This window comes from Aedes albopictus, chromosome 3 (genome assembly GCF_035046485.1).
Source record: "Aedes albopictus strain Foshan chromosome 3, AalbF5, whole genome shotgun sequence".
Taxonomy (NCBI): Eukaryota; Metazoa; Arthropoda; class Insecta; order Diptera; family Culicidae; genus Aedes; species Aedes albopictus.
Window position 1 is genome coordinate 325,863,639 of NC_085138.1, and position 23,213 is coordinate 325,886,851.

At 37.1% G+C, this 23,213-nt stretch overlaps 1 protein-coding gene across 1 annotated transcript in view; it reads right to left on the reverse strand.

The window, feature by feature from the left end:
• The window catches only part of LOC109623365 (low-density lipoprotein receptor-related protein 1), an 880,389-nt gene extending 863,033 nt beyond the window's left edge, over window positions 1-17,356 (reverse strand). The window contains exons 1-2 of the mRNA XM_062842854.1: window positions 16,971-17,356; window positions 9,169-9,654 (exon numbers count right to left, since the gene is read on the reverse strand). The gene's annotated coding sequence lies outside the window, so the exon portion shown is untranslated. The remainder of the gene's footprint in view (window positions 1-9,168; window positions 9,655-16,970) is intronic.
• Window positions 17,357-23,213: the final 5,857 nt, after the last annotated feature.

Consider the following 23,213-nt stretch of genomic DNA (forward strand, 5'->3'; position numbering starts at 1 on the left):
AATTTCATCTAAATCGCCATTTTTCGATATCAAACCTTCATATTCACTCACGACCTAGCTCACGACTAACTTTTCAAAAGGGTGTATGCGAAAATAGTTAAAAAATATTCTAAAAGCTGTACAGCAAAAACGGATTGTTCGATTGTTATGAATTTTTCAGCAAAGTTAGATAACTAAATGATGATTCCTTAGAAAATATAGACAGTAAAAAATTTCTTTTTTTACTTTAAAAAAATATGATCTTTGTCACAAAAACTCAAATATCTCAAAACCCTATCTTTTTACCAGCGTCAATTTTTTAGGAAAATTGGCCCATTATATCAGCTATCTATCATAAAATTTTGGTGATGGTAAACTGATAAACAAAAAAGTTATGACATTTCAAACATTTCACAATTTTTACATTTAGTAACAAAAAAATTTTTTTTCCTGTGTAAATTATTTCGGGAATTATATTTTGATGCTGATTTTATTGTAAAGGCTACCGCCTGAATTAAACAAGTTTTTTTCATGATGTTTTTGTTTGATTATTTATAATTACTATAGAAACTTAGACGCGATCCAGTGTTGTGATCAAAAATATTGAGAGTGTCATACTTTTTATTGTACGTAACTGGTGAAAAAATCCCTTTATAGTGTTGAAAAGCTGTTGATCATAAGAAAAATGGAATTAAACGTATTTTTAAGACGCAAGCTGCATAATAAAAGTTTTATATATACGCGTATACATCTAGTTGATCTGCAAAAAAAAATACCTCTTAGACCAAGCCCACTCGTGGGCTTCATACTACACACGCAACAGCACGTCGTTAACGATTTTTAATTTCGTTAACCACCCATTTTCGCACCGGTCGTTCGTTTCCATGTGAGTAAAATAATGATCGGTCGCCTTTCCGCACCGGTGGTCTCTATTCTATCCGTACCATCGGTTTTTTGCACTTCCGTAAATCATCGCAATATTTTGTTTATTTCTATGGTGTTATTGAAAATCTTATTCAGTATAATAATCTGTGCTCATATTTTGAAAGAAGGGGTTTTGGATAAGACTGAAAACTGTTAGTAAAAATTGAACTCAAATAAATAATTCCTTTGGAGATTTGTACCAGTTTTGGTGCGTTTCAAGATATCATTTTCTCAATAATGTATGATTGTATTGGATCCCGGAATTCAAGCAATCTTTTTTAAATTATATGTTTGTTGCTTACTGTATGACTAGTTGGTTGAATTTTTATCTAAAATAATATCCATCTCTTCGATATTCATGTTGCCTTTCTCGCAAGAAATTTATCTGAATTTGAGATTTTGAGCATCTGTTTTAATAATTAGGTTTAGGAATAACTACATCCCTTGCATTTCCAACACATTTATTACGTAGTTGTCTCCTTTACAACTTCGCGTAGGTCAAAATTCTTGAATCCTGGTCATAGTAGAAGCTGTCTTCTAACAGTCTGCGATAAGTTTGCGCAACCTTATTTCATAAAAGTGTATTTTAACATTAGCTAATTCTATACTCAGTCACAACCTTTTAGTTACAAAGCATCAATCGGAAATCTTAATATATATTGCGATATTTTATATACTGGTATATGAATATTTTGTTGGAAGCAGATTCTATGCGCTTGAAGTAGACTGCGTATTTGTGAAAGTACATAATAAGCCCACTCTCTTTTTTGGCACTTCATACAACATTTGTTGTATTTTAACATCCAACACTTGCTTTTTCTATAACGAGGAACCTACAATATGGCAGTCCTGCACACCGCCCATTTTAATTGATGAAACTTGGCAGCTCCACTTCAGTTTTTTAGATTTTTATCGGTATGATTAAAGTTTGTTTTTACAAAAAAAAAAAATTAATGGTTTTTTTATGATATCTGAATTGAGTTAGGTACAGTCAAAGCATCTTTGAAAAATCATAACTACTCAAATCTAATCTTATACATACGCAGCCAGTACGCGGAATCACCCTGGAAAGCAATCGTGTTACTTTTCTTGTCAATATTGATGCTTGCAGCATATCAGGACACATACATCAAAGCGGCCAGGTCTATGGCGTTGTATTTACGCGCAAAGTGTTCTTCGCAAGGTACTTCTCGAATTTACAGGGGAGGAAGGATGCGTATACCAAACGATCCAGATTACATGTTGATGAATATGTTTTAAATATATAAGAATATGTATAATAAAGCTTTTAATAAAAAATGTGTAATATTGGAAAAATCTCCCCTATTGTTGGGTTGTTTTTATAGATCTTAATAATGTCGAACCTCCTATTCTGTATGATCGGTGTTATTCACATGGGGTTGTCGCAGATTTTTTTTCTGCTTTCCTCTATTGTTTCTACAAGGGTGAAGTTACTCATTTCGCACACTTTCTTCCTAATGTCTCGTTTATTTAATTTATATTTTCAAATTTATACTTAATAAACCACCCACTGACGACCACTTGTTTTTTAAAAAAAAAGCAATCAAACCAAAACTCCTTTGCCTTTTTCGAAATATACACGACAAAACGAAACGCGAGGCACAGCTCTTTCAAAACGGGGGATCTCAGCCCGGAAAGTGGAGAAAGAAAACCTTGTGGTCAAATGGTATCTTTTCGGGTTAGAAAATACGCACATCTTCTTACCGGAATCTGCGACGGATGACGATAATTTTGGAACTTGTCGGAACGAACTTCGCGAGTTATTTATTTGGACATTTTTCTAAATGTGCGAAACCAAACTTTACTTGCAGCGTAGAAACCCCGGCTCAAGCATGTACGTGTTAAAAAAGCAAAACTCACAGAATCACCATACATTTCAAATATAAGTTTCGAAACGATCGGCCGAATCAAAAACTAAAAGTGCGATTATGAACAATCGTAACTATTTTAAGAGAAAATCAATACATTTTCGATATGCATGATCCTAAAATTGGCGAAGAAGGGAAAACTTTATTCAAAACATACTTAAGCAAAGCTTGTCAAGTTAAACCTATTATTTTTCTGCGTTTGTATTGTCACTCTATCACAATTGTATGTCAGACAATTTGTTGTGTTATTCGTGTAACGATCTATTATATTATTTGGTTGATAATTTCACAGCAAGTAAAAATTAAAATTTTGAATATTTGATGTAAACTAAAATAAATTTCTACCTATACAAAACAAGAAAATCATTCTCTAGAAACTATATACCGGGCAACAAATCCATACTCATGTTCTTTCGTCTCCTCTTTACGCTACCCAGAGAGCTAAACGCGAGAGAGCGCACGAGCCTACGGATAGAGACCGTACTTTGCGTGTCTCTATATTCTAAGACCAAGCCCACTCGTGGGCTTCATACTACACACGCAACAGCACGTCGTTAACGATTTTTAATTTAGTTATCCACCCATTTTCGCACCGGTCGTTCGTTTCCATGTGAGTAAAATAATGATCGGTCGCCTTTACGCACCGGTGGTCTCTATTCTATCCGTACCATCGGTTTTTTGCACTTCTGTAATCATCGCAATATTTTGTGTATTTCTATGGTGTTATTGCAAATCATATTCAGTATAATAATCTGTGCTCATATTCTGAAAGAAGGGGTTTTGGATAAGACTGAAAACAGTTAGTAAAAATTGAACTAAAAATAAATAATTCCCTTGGAGATTTGTACCAGTTTTGGTGCATTTAAAGATATCATTTTCTCAATAATGTAGGTATGATTGTATTTAATCCTGGAATTCAAGCAATCTTTTTTTCAAATTATATGTTTGTTGCTTACTGTTTGACTTGTAGGTTGAATTTTTATCTAAAATAATATCCATCTTTTGATATCCATGTTGCCTTTCTCGCAAGAAATTTTTCTGATTTTGAGATTTTGAGCATCTTTTTTAATAATTAGGTTTATTGAATAGTTACATCCCTTGCATTTCCAACACATTTATAACGTAGTTGTCTCCTTTATAACTTTGCGTAGAAGATTCTTGAATCCTGGTCATAGTAGAAGCTGTCTTCTAATAGTCTGCGATAAGTTTGCGCAACCTTCTTCATTAACGTGTATTTTAACATCAGCTAATTCTGCACTCAATCACAACCTTTTAGTTACAAAGCATCAATCGGAAATCCTAATATATTTTGCGATCTTTTGGATGCTGGTATATGAATATTTTGTTGGAAGCAGATTCTATGCGCTTGAAGTGGACTGCGTATTTATCAAAGTACATAATGAGCCCACTCTCCTTTTTTGGCACTTCATTCAACAATTGTTGTATTTTAACATCCAACACCTTGCTTTTTCTATAACGAGGAACCTACAATTTGGCAGTCTTGCACACCGCCTATTTTAATTGATGAAACTTGGCAGCTCGACTACATTTTTTTAGATTTTTATCAGTATGATTAAAGTTTGTTTTTACAAAAAAAAACTGTAGTGTTTCCATGATATCTGAATTGAGTTAGGTACAGTCAAAGCATCTTTGAAAAATCGTAACTACTCTTATCTAATCTTATACATACGCAGCCAGTACGGAATTTTTCTAAATGTGCGAAACCAAACTTTACTTGCTGCGTAGAAACCCCGGCTCAAACATGTACGTGTTAAAATAGCAAAACTCACTGAATCACTATACATTTCTTCAAATATTAGTTTCGAAACGATCGGCCGAATCAAAAACTAAAGGTGCGATTATGAACAATTGTAACTATTTTTAAGAGAAAATCAATACATTTTCGTTATGCATGATCCTAAAATTGGCGAAAAAGGGAAAACTTTATTCATAACATTCTTAAGCAAAGCTTGTCAATTTAAACCTATTATTTTTCTGCGTGCGTATTATCACTCTATCACAATTGTATGTCTGACAATTTGTTGTGTTATTCGTGTAACGATCTATGTATTATTTGGTTGAAAATTTCAAAACAAGTAAAAATAAAAATTTTAAATATTTGATGCAAACTAAAATAAATACATACCTATACAAAACAAGAAAATCATTCTCTAGAAATTATATACCTGGCAACAAATCCATACTCATGTTCTTTCGTCTCCTCTTTACGCTACCCAGAGAGCTAAATGCGAGAGAGCGCACGAGCCTACGGATAGAGACCGTACTTTGCGTGGCTCTATATTCTAAGCCCTGCTACGAACCGTACGTAAACTTTTCGCTTTCGAGCCCTACTTAGCAGCGACCGGTGCGGCTCGCTTCTTTGTTCGGGGCTCTACTTAACGTTAAAACGCTTGATGGAGCCCATGAGTGGGCTTGGTCTAAGCCCTGCTACGAACCGTACGTAAACTTTTCGCTTTCGAGCTCTTCTTAGCAACGACCGGTGCGGCTCGCGTCTTTGTTCGTGGCTCTACTTAACGTTAAAACGCTTGATTGAGCCCATGAGTGGGCTTGGTCTTAGAGAACAGACTTTATGATCGGAAGAATGCAAGTAACTTCAACAACAACAAATGCATGAGAGGTACATACCACAGACAAACAGACGAAATGCCTAGAACAATTTTCGTGAAAATCCATCGCCCAGTTCACACTACCACTACCTGGTGGAAATGTTTCACGAAACACTGCGTTGTGCAATATCGTCATCGGAAGGCGCTAGTGTGAAACGTCAAACGCAAACAAAAACGATGGGCACTCTTCTGGTTATGAAAGCCACAACCAAGATTCAAAATGATCGTTAAAGGCGTGGTCAATGAAAATTTCGTCAGTGTTATGTTTGTTTGTCTGTATACATACCATGACAATGCTCACGAAAAGTAAAAAAATACTACCGCTATGGATAATAAAAATTTTATAGTAATTTTTTTCTTCAGCCAAGCAAACAACACCAAACTAGTCAGTTAAAACTAATAAGTGATTTTGTTTATTATAATCTAACGAACAACATGAACAGTCGCGTTCTCAAAGGTCTTCAACTCAACGCTCTCTTGTAGACCGTTTGATGAAAAAAAAATGTTCAAAAGAGTTACGAAATCTCACCGAAAGCACCATAGATAAACTAAAAGAGACTGGTTATGCCCAAATTGAATACAAATTAACGCATTTGCACGTCCTGCCGTCTAGACTTTGACAAACGAGCAATCTGTATATCATCGGTAAAGCAGGGTGCAGGAAGTTCGAAAACGACAACAATTGAGTTTTTAAATTAAGAAAAATATAATGATTTTTCGATTTTATACGAAAGAGCACCTTTTTCTGAGCCACTATGATTTTTTTCAGATTTTTAGAACCTTATTTTGGTACCTAAAATCAATTTCAAAGATTTTTTTTTGAAATCACCTTTTGACAGCTGGGCAACTATTTGACAGCTCCGCCCAGTAAAAACTGCGACAAGTGGTGATTCGACAAATCGCTCCCATACAAACTTCAAATTGATTTTTAAATAGGTTCCCGGGCTCCAAAATTCATGAAAATTTGGATTTCGGCTCAGTTTGACATGCAGATTCAGAATATCGAATTATCTCAACACCGGTAAAGAAACCAATTGAGAAATTGCCAGAAGTGCTAGGTGCAGAGAGTCATGCCACCAGCGACCTCTGTTTAAAACATTTAATCACGCCCTTTTACAAAAATGCTTTGAAATATACTTCAACATCTATACCCATTCCAATATTTTTAACGTTGCAAAACACGCTTTCAACATTCATCTTGAAGAAGAGGGAAAACACTTGTCCTCAAATGTAACAGCAAATTAATGAATAAACGACTAATGCGCGGAGGGCGTGATAAAATCGGAACATTACTGTACATATAATACACATAATACATAATAAAAACAGCTTGTTTTACTCACGCAAGGCCATTAACAATAAAATCAGCATCAAACTGCGATTTCCGGCCGAAAAAATAATACTAAAAAAATGTATTACTAAATGTGAAAATTGTGAAATGTTCGAATTGTCATAACTTTTTTGTTTATTAGTTTATCATCACCAAATTTTTATGGTAGATTGCTAATACAATGGACCGTTTTCCCTAAAAAATTACGTCGGTAAAAAGATAGGGTTTTGAAATACATATTTGAGTTTTTGTGACAAAAATGATATTTTTTAATGTTAAAAAAGATTTTTTTTCACAGTGTATATTTTCTTAGAAATCACCATTTAATTATCTAACTTTGCTGAACAATAAAATCAGCATCAAACTGCGATTTCTGACCGAAATAATTTACACAGAAAAAATATTTACCAAATGTGAAAATTGTGAAATGTTTGAAATGTTATAACTTTTTTGTTTATTAGTTTACCATCACCAAATTTTTATGGTAGATTGCTAATACAATGAACCGTCTTCCCTAAAAAAATTACGTTGGTAAAAAGATAGGGTTTTGGGATATTTGAGTTTTTGTGACAAAAATGATATTTTTTAATGTTAAAAAAGATGTTTTTTCACAGTGTATATTTTCTTAGGAATCACCTTTTAGTTATCTAACTTTGCTGAAAAATTCATAGCAATCGAACGAACCATTTTGGCTGTGCAGATTTATGAATATTTTTTAACTATTTTCACATACACCCTTTTGAAAAGTTAGTTGTGATTCAAAATAAAAATTTGATATCGAAAAATGGCGATTTAGATGGAACTGGAAAACTGTGCAAAGTTTCAGTTCAATAGAAAATCATGAATTAAAAAATTGCCTTAATTTTGATGCTGTAGCTTGAAATCGCTCATAGCGATTTCGACCACTGTTACGGGTATAGACCAGAGGTTCGTAAAAAAATTTCTTCAGAAAGAATCCTGAGGCGAACGATTTGTAAGATTGAATTTCAAATCGTCCAAACACCTAGGCAAGAATATCTCAAGATATCTCAAGAGATATCTGGGTAATTGTTCTATGTTCATGATCAGTGGCGTCGCGTAACCTCACTTTTTACCTGTGCACCAAGTATGAATTCTTGATTTTTTTGAACAAATTTGTTTGTAATAAATTAGAAAATTACGAGAATAGATGCTTTCACTCATTTCCAGGCTTGATAATCCTCCTCGAAATCAAAAGAGTTTTGCAACATGCTCTAGAGCGGTGTTTTGCTTTTGCCTCGTCGCGAGGGAGCGAACGAACCCCGAACAAGGAGGCAATAAAAACTGAGCGAGGAAGAGGGGAACGAAAAAAGAGCCAATGATTATTTCGGGTTTTTGAGTGCGATTTTCGCCTCGAGAGTCTTTTTTTTGTATGGGAGTGGAACTCGCGAGAGCTTTTTGAGTGTGAATGGACGTGAGAAACACAACAAGCAATTATGAGTGTTGGACGAACTCCTCGCTGCGCGGCAAGCTCGCGCTCGGTGCCTTGAGGATTTGTGTTGTGATTTCTGAGTTTTATTTTCACTCCTCAGAAAATCGCCAAAATCGCTTCCTCATTTTCTCGCGAGGGAGTTCCTGTCAAGCCTGCTCATTTCTATTTCGATTTTGATCATACATCCCCTGCAATAGCAAGTTTTAGGGTCGGTGCACAGGTAAAAAGTGAGGTTACGCGACGCCGCTGTTCATGATGAAACTTCTTGGTGTTCAGGATATTCTAGAATGTCGATAAAGTCTCAAACTCAATTACTCATATTGTTTCCTAGTAGAGGAGTAGGTTTACAATAACTTTTCGGAAATTTGTTAACTTTCATCGAGAGAGTGATTTTATACAGCCATGTTCGTGGTCATGTATGACCACTCTGATCCTAAAGGGTTAGGGGAATCAACGTATTTTGAACACAGTTACGCCAATATATTTTGGACACTTCCATTTGTTTTTGCCGTAAGTGTCCAAAAAATACTGGCGCGTTGCTGTGTCCAAAATATGTTGATTCCCCTACCGTAACAGTACGTTTCGTTGTTTCGTTACATATTTAAATACGAAGTATGTTTCTCGAGATTATACTTTATAAATACCAGCTGTGCCAGAACCAACCAATATTATTTTAAAGCATCAGCTTTATTTATTATTTGTCCATTTCTTGGACATAAATTGATAAATGCTTCCATTCATTTGCCCCGAAAACTAACAATCACTCAATTCTTCGATGCACATTATACCTACACCAACGGAAAATCTGTTATCAATTTGTGCAAGCAAACAAACCGAATTGAATAAAAGGCCTTTGTCATGTCATGCTGCAAACGAAACTGTTAAAACTCGACCACCAACAATCAATCTGAAACGCGATAACACAGATATTTTTTTTATTCACGTGCGAGCATCAAATAAACAACTCACCTTTCGATCGTCACAGCGCACGATTCCCCAAGCTCACGCCTTTGCACAGTTTGACACTATCTCTGCCCCTGGTCTGGTTTCGTTGTCGCCAGAATTATTTTAAAATTTTAAATATACACCACTCGATTGATGTGATCGATCACTAATGAAGAACACTCGACAACACGTTGTACGTAGAAACTACGGCAACAATACGCACATTGAAATTCAAATCATCACCAAGCTGGTACTGTGGCGGTGCTGTATAGGGTCATTTCCCGAGGTTCTTCACAAACTGCGACACCTTACTGCGCCTTCTTCTTTCCATATAGACACACTGTATACACTCATCTTCAGTTTCCTGTTTTCGGTTTCAAACTCTTCCAAGACCGCGCCTCGCTTCTTCAATTACACGACGACGGCGGCTTGACCGTCCGTCCGTCCGTCTCACACCGTGGATGATGATGGTCGTTGGCTGGTTACAGAGACATCAATCTGTTCTGTACACTACTGATCGGACGGAGAAGGAGTTGTTGAGCGACAATGGCGCGGCGAGGGCCGGTATGAGTATTGAGTATAGCCGCGGCGAAGAAGATTACGGACCAATCGACGCTATGTATGTACTTTTCTGTGTATAAGCAACCAGAGAACAGAATACGTATATTAGGTTATTTATCGAAGCCAATTGAGTCGGAACGTTGGCGGCGGCTGAACTGACGACGACTGTGTATACTTGTAATATTTAACTGGATGATGTTGCACAGAAGAACGGATCCCGAAGGCAGATTTAAAAGTGAATTGGACTTTTTGTTTAACTCAAGTGGGGCATTTAGTTTTGGTATGATAAGTTTACTCGTTAGAAGCAAGCATTCTCCATTGTGAATCAATACTACAAGTGTAGAAGTGGACTGAACTGTTGGTACCAATAATGCGAGATTTTAACAAAAGAAGGTAAAGAAGGATTTTTTGACCTACATGCAATTTTAAACTACAAAAAAGAGAGTGATTTCGCCTAGGGCGAAATTTCTAAACGCTATTTAATAACCTATATAAAGGAACTTACGTATTTTCGGCAGTATTGTTCTCTTCGTCATGGGGGTTATGAAACCTGTTGGTCTGAGAGTTGGCCTGAAATCCTTCCTGCCCAAATTTCAGGCAATTCGGCCTACAAAAGGCCTTGACTAAGAGAACAAACCTGCCGATAATACCCTTCGTCACCATACATAGTTTTGTTTAGATGCAAGCAAACTAAACCTTTAATTGAATCCGGCTAAGCCCGAGAACGACATATTAGTTAAATTTACATATTGATAATTTTACATATTTGGAAAGATAGGCAGGGAGGCTGTTCTCCAACTTCAACTCCAACTCAAAACAAAAGGGCACCGTGACCCTAACATGGAGCCCCCTGGTATTTTATTATCAAACATTGGAGTAAATCACATCAAAATCTGATCATACACACTAAGATCAGCTCGGTATTTTTCCCATCTTTTTACTGAGTTCTCAACAGCAGATTTAACTCGGTACGCTCGGTTATTTATTTTGCGGATATTCTGTAAATGAGTTACCGAGCTCAGCTCACAAACTGTCAAAAGTTACTGAAGCACGGTAAATATCGTTACTGGTGAACGGTAAATACGATTACCGAGTGTACCGAAATAAATCTGCTGTTGAAAACTCAGTAAAAAGATGGAAAAAATACTGAACTCAGTGAAAAAATTACTGAGCTGGAACATCTGAATCTTAGTGTGTAAGTGGAAAACCTCAAAATGATGTTATTGGGTTTTCCGTTGTGTTTTTGCCAAGTGTAGTTATCGTGTAATCGTTTGACAGCTAAGCAGTGTACAAATGTTTTGTTTACGCTTATCAGATTCAGAAGAGGTTAAGTGAAGCTGAAGTTTAGCCGTTTTCTTTGATATAACTCACAGCGCGTGCTAGTTTTGACCGTACAAAGTGAATGAAATTGATAGTCAATCAATTCAACAATGCAGTTTGTTAAAGAAGGTTAATGTTGTTATTCTGTTAATTTGAAACCCAAACAAATTGACGTTGAATTTACATACAATATATGAAAATATTGAAAAAAAATATTTGATGGAATCCTTTACCGTACATTCAAAATGAAATAAGTTGATTTTCCGGTTGTTTCCGGAAAATCTGCGTTTAGTGTATGATAAAACTATTGTTCCTCTTTCAAATGCAGAAAGAAAACCTTCCGGATGTGTCCGATTTCAAAAGTTGCAACACTTCGAAAAAATCGTGATAATTATATTATTATATGATATTATTTGCCTTAAAACACTATTTGGCCCTCTGAACGTATTTTTGATGAAAACTAGAACTCAACAGCTTTCAAGCAAAAAAAAAGAAGTTTAAAATCGGTCAACTGGTTCAAAAGTTGTGATTTTTTGAAAAATTTTAGTTTCGAAAAATCTTGACTTTTACAATCATAAAATTCGTCACCCTAATGACGAAATAAAAAAATACGAAAACTATGAAATACGTTTCATTACTAATTTGGGTTACATTTGGGTTGTGAAAATGCGTCAAAATAATTTTGATCAGTTTTGATGTACTAGGTGCTCCACTGTGCGAAGCCGAAAACACCAGCGGTCATCGGTAGTGATCGCTTCAACTATTTGAGAATAACACCACAGAGAAACAGACGTAACACTTAGAACAAATTTCATTGAAACACATCGTCACGAAAACATAATCGCCCAATGCTAAACGTACTGTGTTTGGCCGGGCCGTCACTAGATGCCGGTAGTGAGCAAACGTCAAACAGGAGCAAAAACGATACCAGCGCCGCGAGTGGTCAATCGACCTACTACTGAATATTTGAATCAACCGTTAAAAAAGTGATCGTCGATTGGAGGCGATGAGAGTGTGACGTCTGTTTCTCTGTGATAACACCATGAGCCTGTGCATCGTTTTGTGCTATCTTCCTCGCTCTTTCGGAAAATTTGAAAACGGACGATACAGTAAACGTCAAATTTCCTGTGGGAAAGAGCAAGATAGCATTAAAGGGTGCACAGGCTCATACGGACCGCCAGTTCCAATGCTTCACAGTAAAACCGCTCAGCACTAAAATGTGTAAGACCTACTCATAAATGCATAATTTCCATACCATTCATAAAATGTGTAAGAGTCACAGATTCACAAAATCTGATCCTGCGTCCACAAAATCGTTAAAGTTGATTTTTTTTTCGTATGGCAATCTAGCTAGATTTACTAATGACCGAACAAAAAAATCTCTCCATACTAAAAGTGCTCGTACACGCTTTGCCCAGACGCCAAATATTTGACCACTTTGACAGAAAAATTTTGGTTAGTTGTTTGGCTCTGTTTGTCCCTATTCGTTTTTCGAGAGTGACAAATATTTTTGTTTGGCCGGTACACCTGGGTCAAAATTTAACTGTCAAAAGTGGTCGAATATTTGGCATTGGTCAAAGAGTGTCATACTAGCTAAATAGTATTATAAAGGGTTGGGCGGGTGTCAGAAAAGACTAAAATTGGTGTTATGAAGTTTGTGAATGAACTCTGAAGAGTCCTATACACAGGCGGCCTAATTAATGGTGTAATACAGCTATAGGATGCTAAGGATTGAATGGTGAGGAGTGTAATGGAAACATACCTTGAACGCAAACCCCCTCCGTACAGAAAATGATTTCTCATTCAATGCGATACAGATCCTAAGAATCTGAATTTTGAATGATTTTACAGAAAACTCAGCTCCCTTTTGAACACAGTTTATAAATGAGTTTTAGCTCAGAGTTTGTTGTGATTGATCATCCCTAATAAAAATGTATTAGGTATACACTGGCGATTGAGTGAATGATTGTACCATTTCGGGTATAATGAAGATAGCCCGAAAGGGTTTTTAAGCACGTTGTATCATATTTTTCTATTAGGGATCATCACAAAACCATCTGAAATTTTTTTTTCTCTGTGCCTTATACTGAATATCATACAATACACAAAATGAAAATCCTCACCGCTATTCTGCAGGTGTTCAGCCATTTGGCCGAATGAGTAATTTGGCTGAATGCCGATTGGCCGAATTGAAATCAATAGAATTCAGAAGAACTTTTTGACGTGCTAGCTGTCAATATGATCATCAGAATTATTTCCTTCTTCATAGGCAATTCTTTCTAATTTAACCATTCAGAGATTAACTGGCGCTGAAACTGCCATTATTTTATCAGAGATTTATCCTTTTTTTGAAACAGACTCTTCAAATTACTATTTCGGCGAAATGGCGTTCGACCAAATGGCATTTGGTCAAGGGACTCGGAACCTATTCTGCATGTTGTCCCACTGTCTGATAAATTTGAAAAGGCAGAATGTACATATGAGCTCGCATATCAGCATAGCTTGAAAACAAGCTGAATATATTTCATCGCAGTCCCATAACGAAAATCATCCTATTTTAGTTTGGCCTTTCATTTTGCTGTTGGCGCACCAGTTCAAGATAGTAAAACAAAAACAAAACAAACAAGTGTAGCGGTCGAAGTGGTCACAGTGAAGAGCTTCAAGTTGTCGGCAGAAAGTATAGCGGCTTGATTCCAATGAATAGTAAGGTAGTGGGCACCCTAGTTATAAGGAATTATTGAGTATGTTTTTTGTGGAAAATTTTCAATAAAGTGCACCTATGTCTACGAAAAATTTTGATTGATTATTGTTTTTAAATATTTTCGAAAAAAAAATGTCATAATGCTTTTCATAGAGGTCTTATTCTATTCAGTTGTGATAAAATTCTTCTTCAAATATCCTAGAAAAAAAAATCAATCACAATCAATGGTTGTATTGTAATATTTCTTTTTTTAGGGGAAGAGAAGGAGAAGAGTTGAATCGAAACTGAAGAGAATAGCTCCTATATGAACAGCATTAGATTTTATAATTACTTTTATTTACATTTGAACCACGAAACTGGATAGATTTTGAATAACATTATAACATTATATTGGAAACATTGATTGATTTCCTTATCACTTGTTTTGATAAGGCATTTTTCATTGAATTTATGACGAGGATTTTCGTTCCGTGTAGCCGCTAAAGGTAGCCTGCAGGCCTCCTCATGAGGAGTACAAGGGAGCCCTCCACAGTATTACGCCATTACTGCGCTAACTGGATCAATATTGTCGGGCCGCCACCAAACCGGACTTCGCACAATCAAGTCGCGACGCGACCCAACTCGCGACGTTTTTAAATCATGTCAAAGCTAGTGCGCATCCTTCCCGTTGTTGTCAGCAACACAGCGCACTAGATGCGAAACAGTTGCGACACTTGTGGACCAAGAAAATGGCAATTTTTGATTGAATGTCGGTCTTGATTCCAACCGGATAGACAATATGGTGCAGTGGGAAGTGTATCGTGCATCTGCGAAATGATTAGCAGCCCTTCTTTAAGCACAGTCTGTGGTTTCGTCTAGTGCCTATAGGATTTCAATTGAAGCATTTTACACAGTGTATTCTGTCTGTGATATTCTTTTGTGCATTCTGACAACTTTTGTTCCCACCTGATGAGCCATTGACAAAGGTAAATTGAAATAATTGTAGTTGTTGGCTATTTTCCGTCTGATATGACGGGATTTACCGCATATGGCGAAGTAAACCAGTTGTGAGATTTTTATCTGTTTTATTGATGTTTCTCGGTGAGCCAAAGAAAACTATTGGTTTAACGTTGTGACGGTTTAGCTTACTGTTTTCGTTCAGTCATCCTCAGACAATTTCGATCACCGCAGTAACTTTCACCTCCTTTACTGCTGGGCTATCACGTACCTTCTAAGGAAAGAAAACAGTAAGCCGAAACGTCACAACGTTAAACCAATAGTTTTCTTTGGCTCACCGAGAAACATCAATAAAACAGATACAGTGCCGATTCGCTCGTTGGCTGCTCGTTAGATGGGCTGTCTTGATAGTTGGATGTTCACTGGTTGGAGCAAAACCCAACTAATAAGCAATGTCAAAATCGATGTCAAACCGAGTTTGACGTCTGACCGCCGTCGCATCGCAGCTCCTATATACAGAGCGTTTGTTCAAGTATGTGAATGTTTCGTGACGTATTTCTCGTCACTTGCGTGTGTCTAGAGCATTTTTATCAGTTGTCAGTTGCCCTAACGAACGAACACGATTCGTTAATCGGGGCGAAGTCGTGACCCAATCAGTGAATCCAGAATCCAGGCTGTAAATATTAGTTAACGGTGACAGATTTTTGACAATAGATTTTGCATAACAGACTCTTAACATTTATTGGCATACTATAGACTCTATAGTATGCCGATAAATGTTATCATCTTTTTGTTCTTATTTGATGCTCGGTCAACTTTACCGCGGACTCAAGGTTTTCATATTTAAGCTTAGTTTCTTGTTGCCAAGTAGAGCGCTCAAGTAAAATTCCACCTTTTTCCGCAAGTAATTTTGACAACTGATCCAGTATGAGGAGAAACGTTACTTTTTTACGGAATAATAGCGCGGATTATTTTTCCGCAAGGAAAAGCGACAGCTCCATTTGATTCGCACGGGAGGCATTACGAGTTTTACACTTTTTTCCTTACTTGCCATCTGCGAACTGCACAAGTGATTAGGAAGCGGAATCATTACTTCTCTTATTTTTTTTGCACAGTACGTACGAAGTGGAAACTAGCCATTAATTATTTTAATCTTCTTATATCGAGCTCTACAGGGTAGGTATTTTGAACATTTTCGATTTTTTTTTCTCTTTGCAGGGTTATAGTTGTGACTATTTAACATATTTGAAAATTGCTTGCCCAATGTTCAAAAATAAAAAATAGTGAAATCAAAAACCGAAATCGTGAAGCGGACCTGGTCTGATGATTAGAGCACGTGACTATCACGCTGAGGACCTCGGATCGAATCCGACCCCCGACAAACTCACAGAATGTGAGTTCTTCCTTCAGAAGGGAAGTAAAGCTGTGGGTTCCGAGACGAACTAGCCCCATGCTAAAAGTCTCGTTAATACAGATTATAAAAACGAAATTGAACAACAAAAAACTGTCATCCAAAACTTGTTTAATTTGAGCTTAGACGACAAAAATTATATTTAATTCAAATTTAAAAAATGGTATTAGAGGATAAACGGTAAATTTTTCCCACTGTGCAGGGCACAAATGTAAAAAGTTCCTACCTTTACTGATATGTTTTGATAAAAAAAAAATCGCGAACGCTCAGCGGTAAAGATTTCCGTAAAATATTTCCGAAGTCGACGATTTTTTTATCACTGTGCATTACACCAGTTGGGACATCCTTCATTTGCTGGAAAACTACTCCAAACTATTCCAACTACTAACTGGACGGAAAATATGCTCTTGAGTTTCAATTATAGCTAGATTGTGTAAAGTGCATTCCAGGCCCACAGAAAACAATTCCGAATCAAAGTCCTTGTGCCTACCAATTCACACGCGCAGCCATTCTCGTGCAAATCCGTTTCAAAACTGATTTTTGATAGCTCGATTTTGTTCGATGTTTTTATACACTGCTTCATTTTAATCTCTGTAGATTGCTCAGAAATTGCTTCTGAGCACGCTTTTGATTATCATCCGATATTATTATTGTAAGGCAGATTTAAATTCCAGATTTCGTTTTAGTATATGTGCGTGGACTCTGTCTTTTTTTTTGGATTTGTCTTTTAGACAGGCTAAGACTGGACTCTGGTTTTGTAATAACGATGAACATTTCAACTTAATTCTCCGAGAACCGCCCCACTGTGCATCATCGTTGTCCTTTTCCCCCACCGCACCGCCGCCGCTCTGCTCAAAAAACCATTCGCAGAGATCAAAATTCTTGCACAACATTCACCTCGCGCGACGACCTCCACCTTCGAACCGGATCGAGAGACAACGCCAATCGTCTCACTGTTGTGTAGGTACACCAACCAATCCAGAACTTGTCCGGTCACTTTTAATTTTCTTTTTCCAGATTCGCCACCATAACGCGTCTTCCGTCTTGTCTTCTTGGCAATAACAAATCCGTTCACATATACCGCGAATGGGATGCTGCAGCAGCCGGGCTGGTCCGATCCTCCTCAGCTGGCGCAAACACCACCTATATTGTGTTCTTCTTGTTGTTCTTGCTGTTTTTAACTTCACACAATGTCCCTTTAGGCAGACAGAGGGAAAAAAATCGTCCGAAACAAACGCGACGCACGTCCAACCGACACGAGTTCTCGACACAGAATGAGAGATTCTTGAAAATTGAAATCCGAACTCTCTTCTGCTTGGAGGTTGGAGGACACACGAGCTCGTGCTCAAATACAATCATAGTTCTCTCCGAGTATCTTCAAACCATCACGCTTTCTGTGATGATACAAGGCAGTGTAATGATTGTATAGAATCATGCATTTGTGTTTTACTATACCATGCATGTTTCATAGGCTCCAAATCGAAATAAATCGTCAAACATCATGGGGAGCACTGCTGAAAATATTATTATATCTTTAACGGAAACTGTTAGAGAATTGTGCAACATTGCATTGAAAAAGACTTGCTAAAAGTTATTTTACAAATATTTCGTTATTCCTGTTCTTGTTTTCTTTCCTACTCCAGTTACAGTTACTGTTACTGTTACTGTTACTGTTACTGTTACTGTTACTGTTACTGTTACTGTTACTGTTACTGTTACTGTTACTGTTACTGTTACTGTTACTGTTACTGTTACTGTTACTGTTACTGTTACTGTTACTGTTACTGTTACTGTTACTGTTACTGTTACTGTTACTGTTACTGTTACTGTTACTGTTACTGTTACTGTTACTGTTACTGTTACTGTTACTGTTACTGTTACTGTTACTGTTACTGTTACTGTTACTGTTACTGTTACTGTTACTGTTACTGTTACTGTTACTGTTACTGTTACTGTTACTGTTACTGTTACTGTTACTGTTACTGTTACTGTTACTGTTACTGTTACTGTTACTGTTACTGTTACTGTTACTGTTACTGTTACTGTTACTGTTACTGTTACTGTTACTGTTACTGTTACTGTTACTGTTACTGTTACTGTTACTGTTACTGTTACTGTTACTGTTACTGTTACTGTTACTGTTACTGTTACTGTTACTGTTACTGTTACTGTTACTGTTACTGTTACTGTTACTGTTACTGTTACTGTTACTGTTTCTGTTTCTGTTTCTGTTTCTGTTTCTGTTTCTGTTTCTGTTACTGTTTCTGTTTCTGTTTCTGTTTCTGTTTCTGTTTCTGTTTCTGTTTCTGTTTCTGTTTCTGTTTCTGTTTCTGTTTCTGTTTCTGTTTCTGTTTCTGTTTCTGTTTCTGTTTCTGTTTCTGTTTCTGTTTCTGTTTCTGTTACTGTTACTGTTACTGTTACTGTTACTGTTACTGTTACTGTTACTGTTACTGTTACTGTTACTGTTACTGTTACTGTTACTGTTACTGTTACTGTTACTGTTACTGTTACTGTTACTGTTACTGTTACTGTTATTGTTACTGTTACTGTTACTGTTACTGTTGCTGTTCCTTCTCTTGAACGTTTACCGCTTTGGCTGTATGTAATTGTTATATCCGACTACTGTTGCGATGTTATCATAACACAAACCAGAGAGACAGAATAACTGGTTCTCCAATTGCAAAATGTCACAGAGAATTTAGATGAAATGTCGATGAAATCTAACATTCAGATGCTATGGATTGAAAAAGTATTTTAAATAGATTTTAACAATTTTTGTCACGCAACCAGAAAAAGGTTGGGTAAGCCTGGTCTGGCGGTTATTGGTGTGAGTTGACTTCTCTTCGGCTAACAAATCTTTCCACGAGAACGGGAGAGGCAACCGATGGCGATTCATTCAAGATCAGCAGTTGTGAACGCACACAACCAGACACCAACTGAAAACATTCCATGATTGTTTACCGGCTTTTTACACGTTCTGGCTCTCACGCTCTCCAAGCTTTGACATCGCCCACACGCTAAAATTCTACTGAATGTGATGGCCATACGTTTTGATTACTAATATTTAGCATCTCTTGGCGCATTCACTAGCTCTCGTAAGGTGAGAGATTGTATACCAATGTGTATGTCCGAACACGTGGGTTTATTTCTCTTGGCGGTTTGTGGAATCTGGTGGAAACGTTACGTTGTGAAAATTTATTGAATTCCAGCATGGTATGAGCACTAATTCACCTGCAGAAATTCCAAACAGATTTCTTTTCGGAAATTGCTCTTGTGATTCTTTCAGAATAGGGGAATTCAGGTATTTTGGACAGACCGTTACGCGTATATAATTTGGACATTTAAGGCAAAATCAAATGGAAGTGTCCAAAATATATACGTGTAACGGTCTGTCCAAATTACCTGAATCACCCTATCAACTAGCATATTCGCCTATTTGTGACGTAGTTGGGGAGGTGAGGTCTCTCAAAATCAAGAAAATTCGTATAATATCGACACAATTCATCCCAGTTTGGCCTATTTACGTAAAATGTGCATTAGGCTGAAAAAAGTTGCAATTTGTCCAATTATGAAGAGCTTCACACTTTAAATATATCAAATAGTCAGTGGAAGAATTCTTGAAAGAATTTCATAAGGTGTTTTTTAAGGAAGAATATCTGCTACGGTTTCTGTTTCAGGAAGGAATATCTGATGGAATCACTTTATTAAATTAAATTACTGAGGGGTTTTTTTTTCAAGAATGCCACCAGGACTTTACACACTGAAAATAAAGTACCGTATTCAGCTGTTCTATTTTCGGTTAAAGTTCATATTACCGAATGTTCAGCACCATATTACCGAAGTTTGTTCTATTTTCAGTAAAATTTCAAATTACTGAAGTCCAGCACAGTTTACCGAAGTTCGGTTAATTTTTACCGAACGTTCGGTAAACATTACCGACGAATCCGTAGAGTTTACCGAACGTTCGGTAATTTTTTCCCGAACATCGGTAATTTTTGCTGAATATTCAGCAAACTGAACTCTTACCGAAAATAGAACAGGTGAATACGGTACATTATTTTAAGTGTGTATAAGGTCCTGGTGGCATTCTTGAAAAAACCCCTCAATAATTTTCTGAAGGATCCCTAGAGTATTTTCTGATGGAATCCTTGGAAAACCTTCGAGATACACCGCTAGAGGAATTCTCAGAAAAATAGAAGGCAATAGAAGGTTATGAATCGCCAATCCGGAGACGATGAGTTCGATTCCCGTTCCGGAAATTTTCTCGAGTCCCTGATCATTGTACTTGCCTCACAATATACAAATTCATGAAATGGCAGGCAAAGATAAGGACAGACTTGTTAGAATCCCAAAATGGTAGTTCTCCGCCACAATGGCTGACTTTGACACCTACTCACGATTTCGAGGGCACAAATCTCTTCGTAAACAAAACCAGCACACTTAAGCTTCTCATTTTAAGCTTATTACAAGTGAGCAAGAACTGAATAATAAAACGCTCTGTTGTTAGAAGCTTGCTTCTTGAGATTTGTGCGTCTGAAGATCTGATGCACTGTTGAAGCGGGATGCCTAGACGTTTGTCCATAAGCCCTTCAATTAATAACTGTGGAAGTGCTCAAAGAACGCTAAGTTGAAGCGAGGCAGACCAAATCCCAATGGGGGCGTAGAGCTTTATGGCTTATAACTATAGAAGAAGAAGAAGAAGGATGTACACACAAATCTCCGAAGCAGGGGAAAAACTTCTGAAAGAAATCCTGCCCAAACAAAAAAAAAAGGAGGAATTCTTAAGGTGTCATGATGCATCACCATTCACACGAATCATTGAATTTTTGCTTTTAAATGATTGTTTGATGATGATGATGATGATGATGATGATGATGATGATGATGATGATGATGATGATGATGATGATGATGATGATGATGATGATGATGATGATGATGATGATGATGATGATGATGATGATGATGATGATGATGATGATGATGATGATGATGATGATGATGATGATGATGATGATGATGATGATGATGATGATGATGATGGCAGCGCACTGTGCCAGCCCAGGGTGTCTACTCATAACTCAAAATAAAATTCTCTGAGTTTTCCAGGTTTTTCCAATTGAAATTTTGAAAGTTTCTAATTGAACATAAAACAGATTTTCTAAAAATTATAAAGGGTGACTTATGGTATCATCGGCACGTTTGTTTTCTTCGTCATGAGGGATTTGTGTCGGCAAAATTGCCTTAAACTTGATCATATTCAGCTTGGTTGGGAAGGATTTGATGCCAACTCTGAGTTCAACAGGTTAAAAAAAACCATTACGAAGAGAACAAAATTGCCGAAAATACGTAAGTTCCCCTGCTTTTCAAAAATTCTGTCAAGATTTCCAATTCCTGGAATTTGTTCTAAAGTTTTTTCTTGACTTTCTGCAGGATTCTTTCACGAGATATCTGTTTGAGTACGTCCCAATATTTCTTGCAAAGGTTTTCCGATATACTTCCAGAGATTCTCACTGGATTCCCCCTGAAGATCCATTCAAAGTTTCCTAAAGAATGTCATTGGTTGAGCCTCGTACCCATGCGGTTAGAGTCCGGATGGATGAGGGTTCGATTCCCGCTTCACGAGAATAACTTCTTATCCGTAGCCACTCCGTGTTGAATTTCGTTCAATCGGTACATCGAGATGTCTCATTTTTTCTCAGGTTTTCCTGAAGTTCCTGTCAAGATTTCTTCAAAAACACTTTGCGGAGTTTCTCGCAAGATTTTATTTGAATTCCCACGAATATATCTCCAGGAATTTCCTATAAAAAATTTTGTCAAGATTTCTTCAAAAACACTTTGCAGAGTTTCTCGCAAGATTTTATTTGAATTCCCACGAATATATCTCCAGGAATTTCCTATAAAAAATTTTGTAAATTATATCAGGAGACATTCTGCGGAAAATCCGTAGAAGAATCCCTGCAATAACTTTGGGAGAAATCCCTAAAGGAGTATCCAGAATCTCGGGACAATTTCTGGTAAAGATGCCGGGAAGAAATTTGTGAATAATGCAGAGAATATCTGAAACAATATCAGGTGGATCACTGCAAGAAATCCGGTACAACTACAAGCCTGGCTCTGAAAGAATGCAAGAGAAGAGAGAATGTGAAATATCAGCAATAACTCCTGTGAAAATCCCAGAAGGAACTCTGGAAAAAAATCTTAGGAGAGTCCAGGGAACATTAAGAAAAACTCTGAGAGACATCTCATGACCAACATCGGACTAAAATTTCCCTGAGTATTCCAGGTTTTTCCCTGTTAAATAAAATTCCCTGAGGATTCCTGGTTTTCCAGGTTTTTTCCAGGTAGTAGACACCTTGCAGACGTACGTCTGACACACGGTTTAGGAGAAAAATCGATTTCCAACTGCACGAACAATATTTTATTAAGATTGGTTTACGGCTGAGTTTCACGGACTAACTCAATATAGCTCAATATGCTCTCTCAGCGGGAGCCAAACATCGGGAGCCAAACATTGAAGATGGGGGTTATGTTAAACCTTGTGCAGCGGATATAATCAAAATTGTTGTCACGATAATCTCCATTTGCCGCAAAAGCGAGGAGAAGGACAAACATTGTGTTGAGCCTATTTTAGCTAATTTTGTAACCACTATCCATCAAAATTTCCATTGCGAATGGAAAATAATAAACTTTGAACACGAGAATAAAATTGGAATAATTGATTGAGGCACCAAGTGAAAAGAAAAAGAAGTTTTGACATTCAAGCGGTGTGCCGTCAACGAAATCCTCGTCGCTGATTGGTCGATGGATGTAAACGGCACACCACCGCTTGGATGTCAAAACTTCTTTTTTCTTTTTGCTTCTGCATCAATCAATGGTGGATTGATCATGTTTACCATTTCCGAACAGCGTCACGACGGCGTGTTTGACAACCAAGCTAAGAGTGGTGGTTGCAAGAAAATTGAACGCTCGTGCGTGTTTACAAGCTGTTTGTCGGGAGTGTGTAGGTGTGTGTTGGCTAGCTTGATAAATAAAACCGTTTCTATTCGCAGCACTCAGGTTTACGGTCTCTGTTTTTTCTAATAACCTCGGCATTTAATTTACCATTCCTATCCCTCAAACTCGAACGGATCGAAAAGTA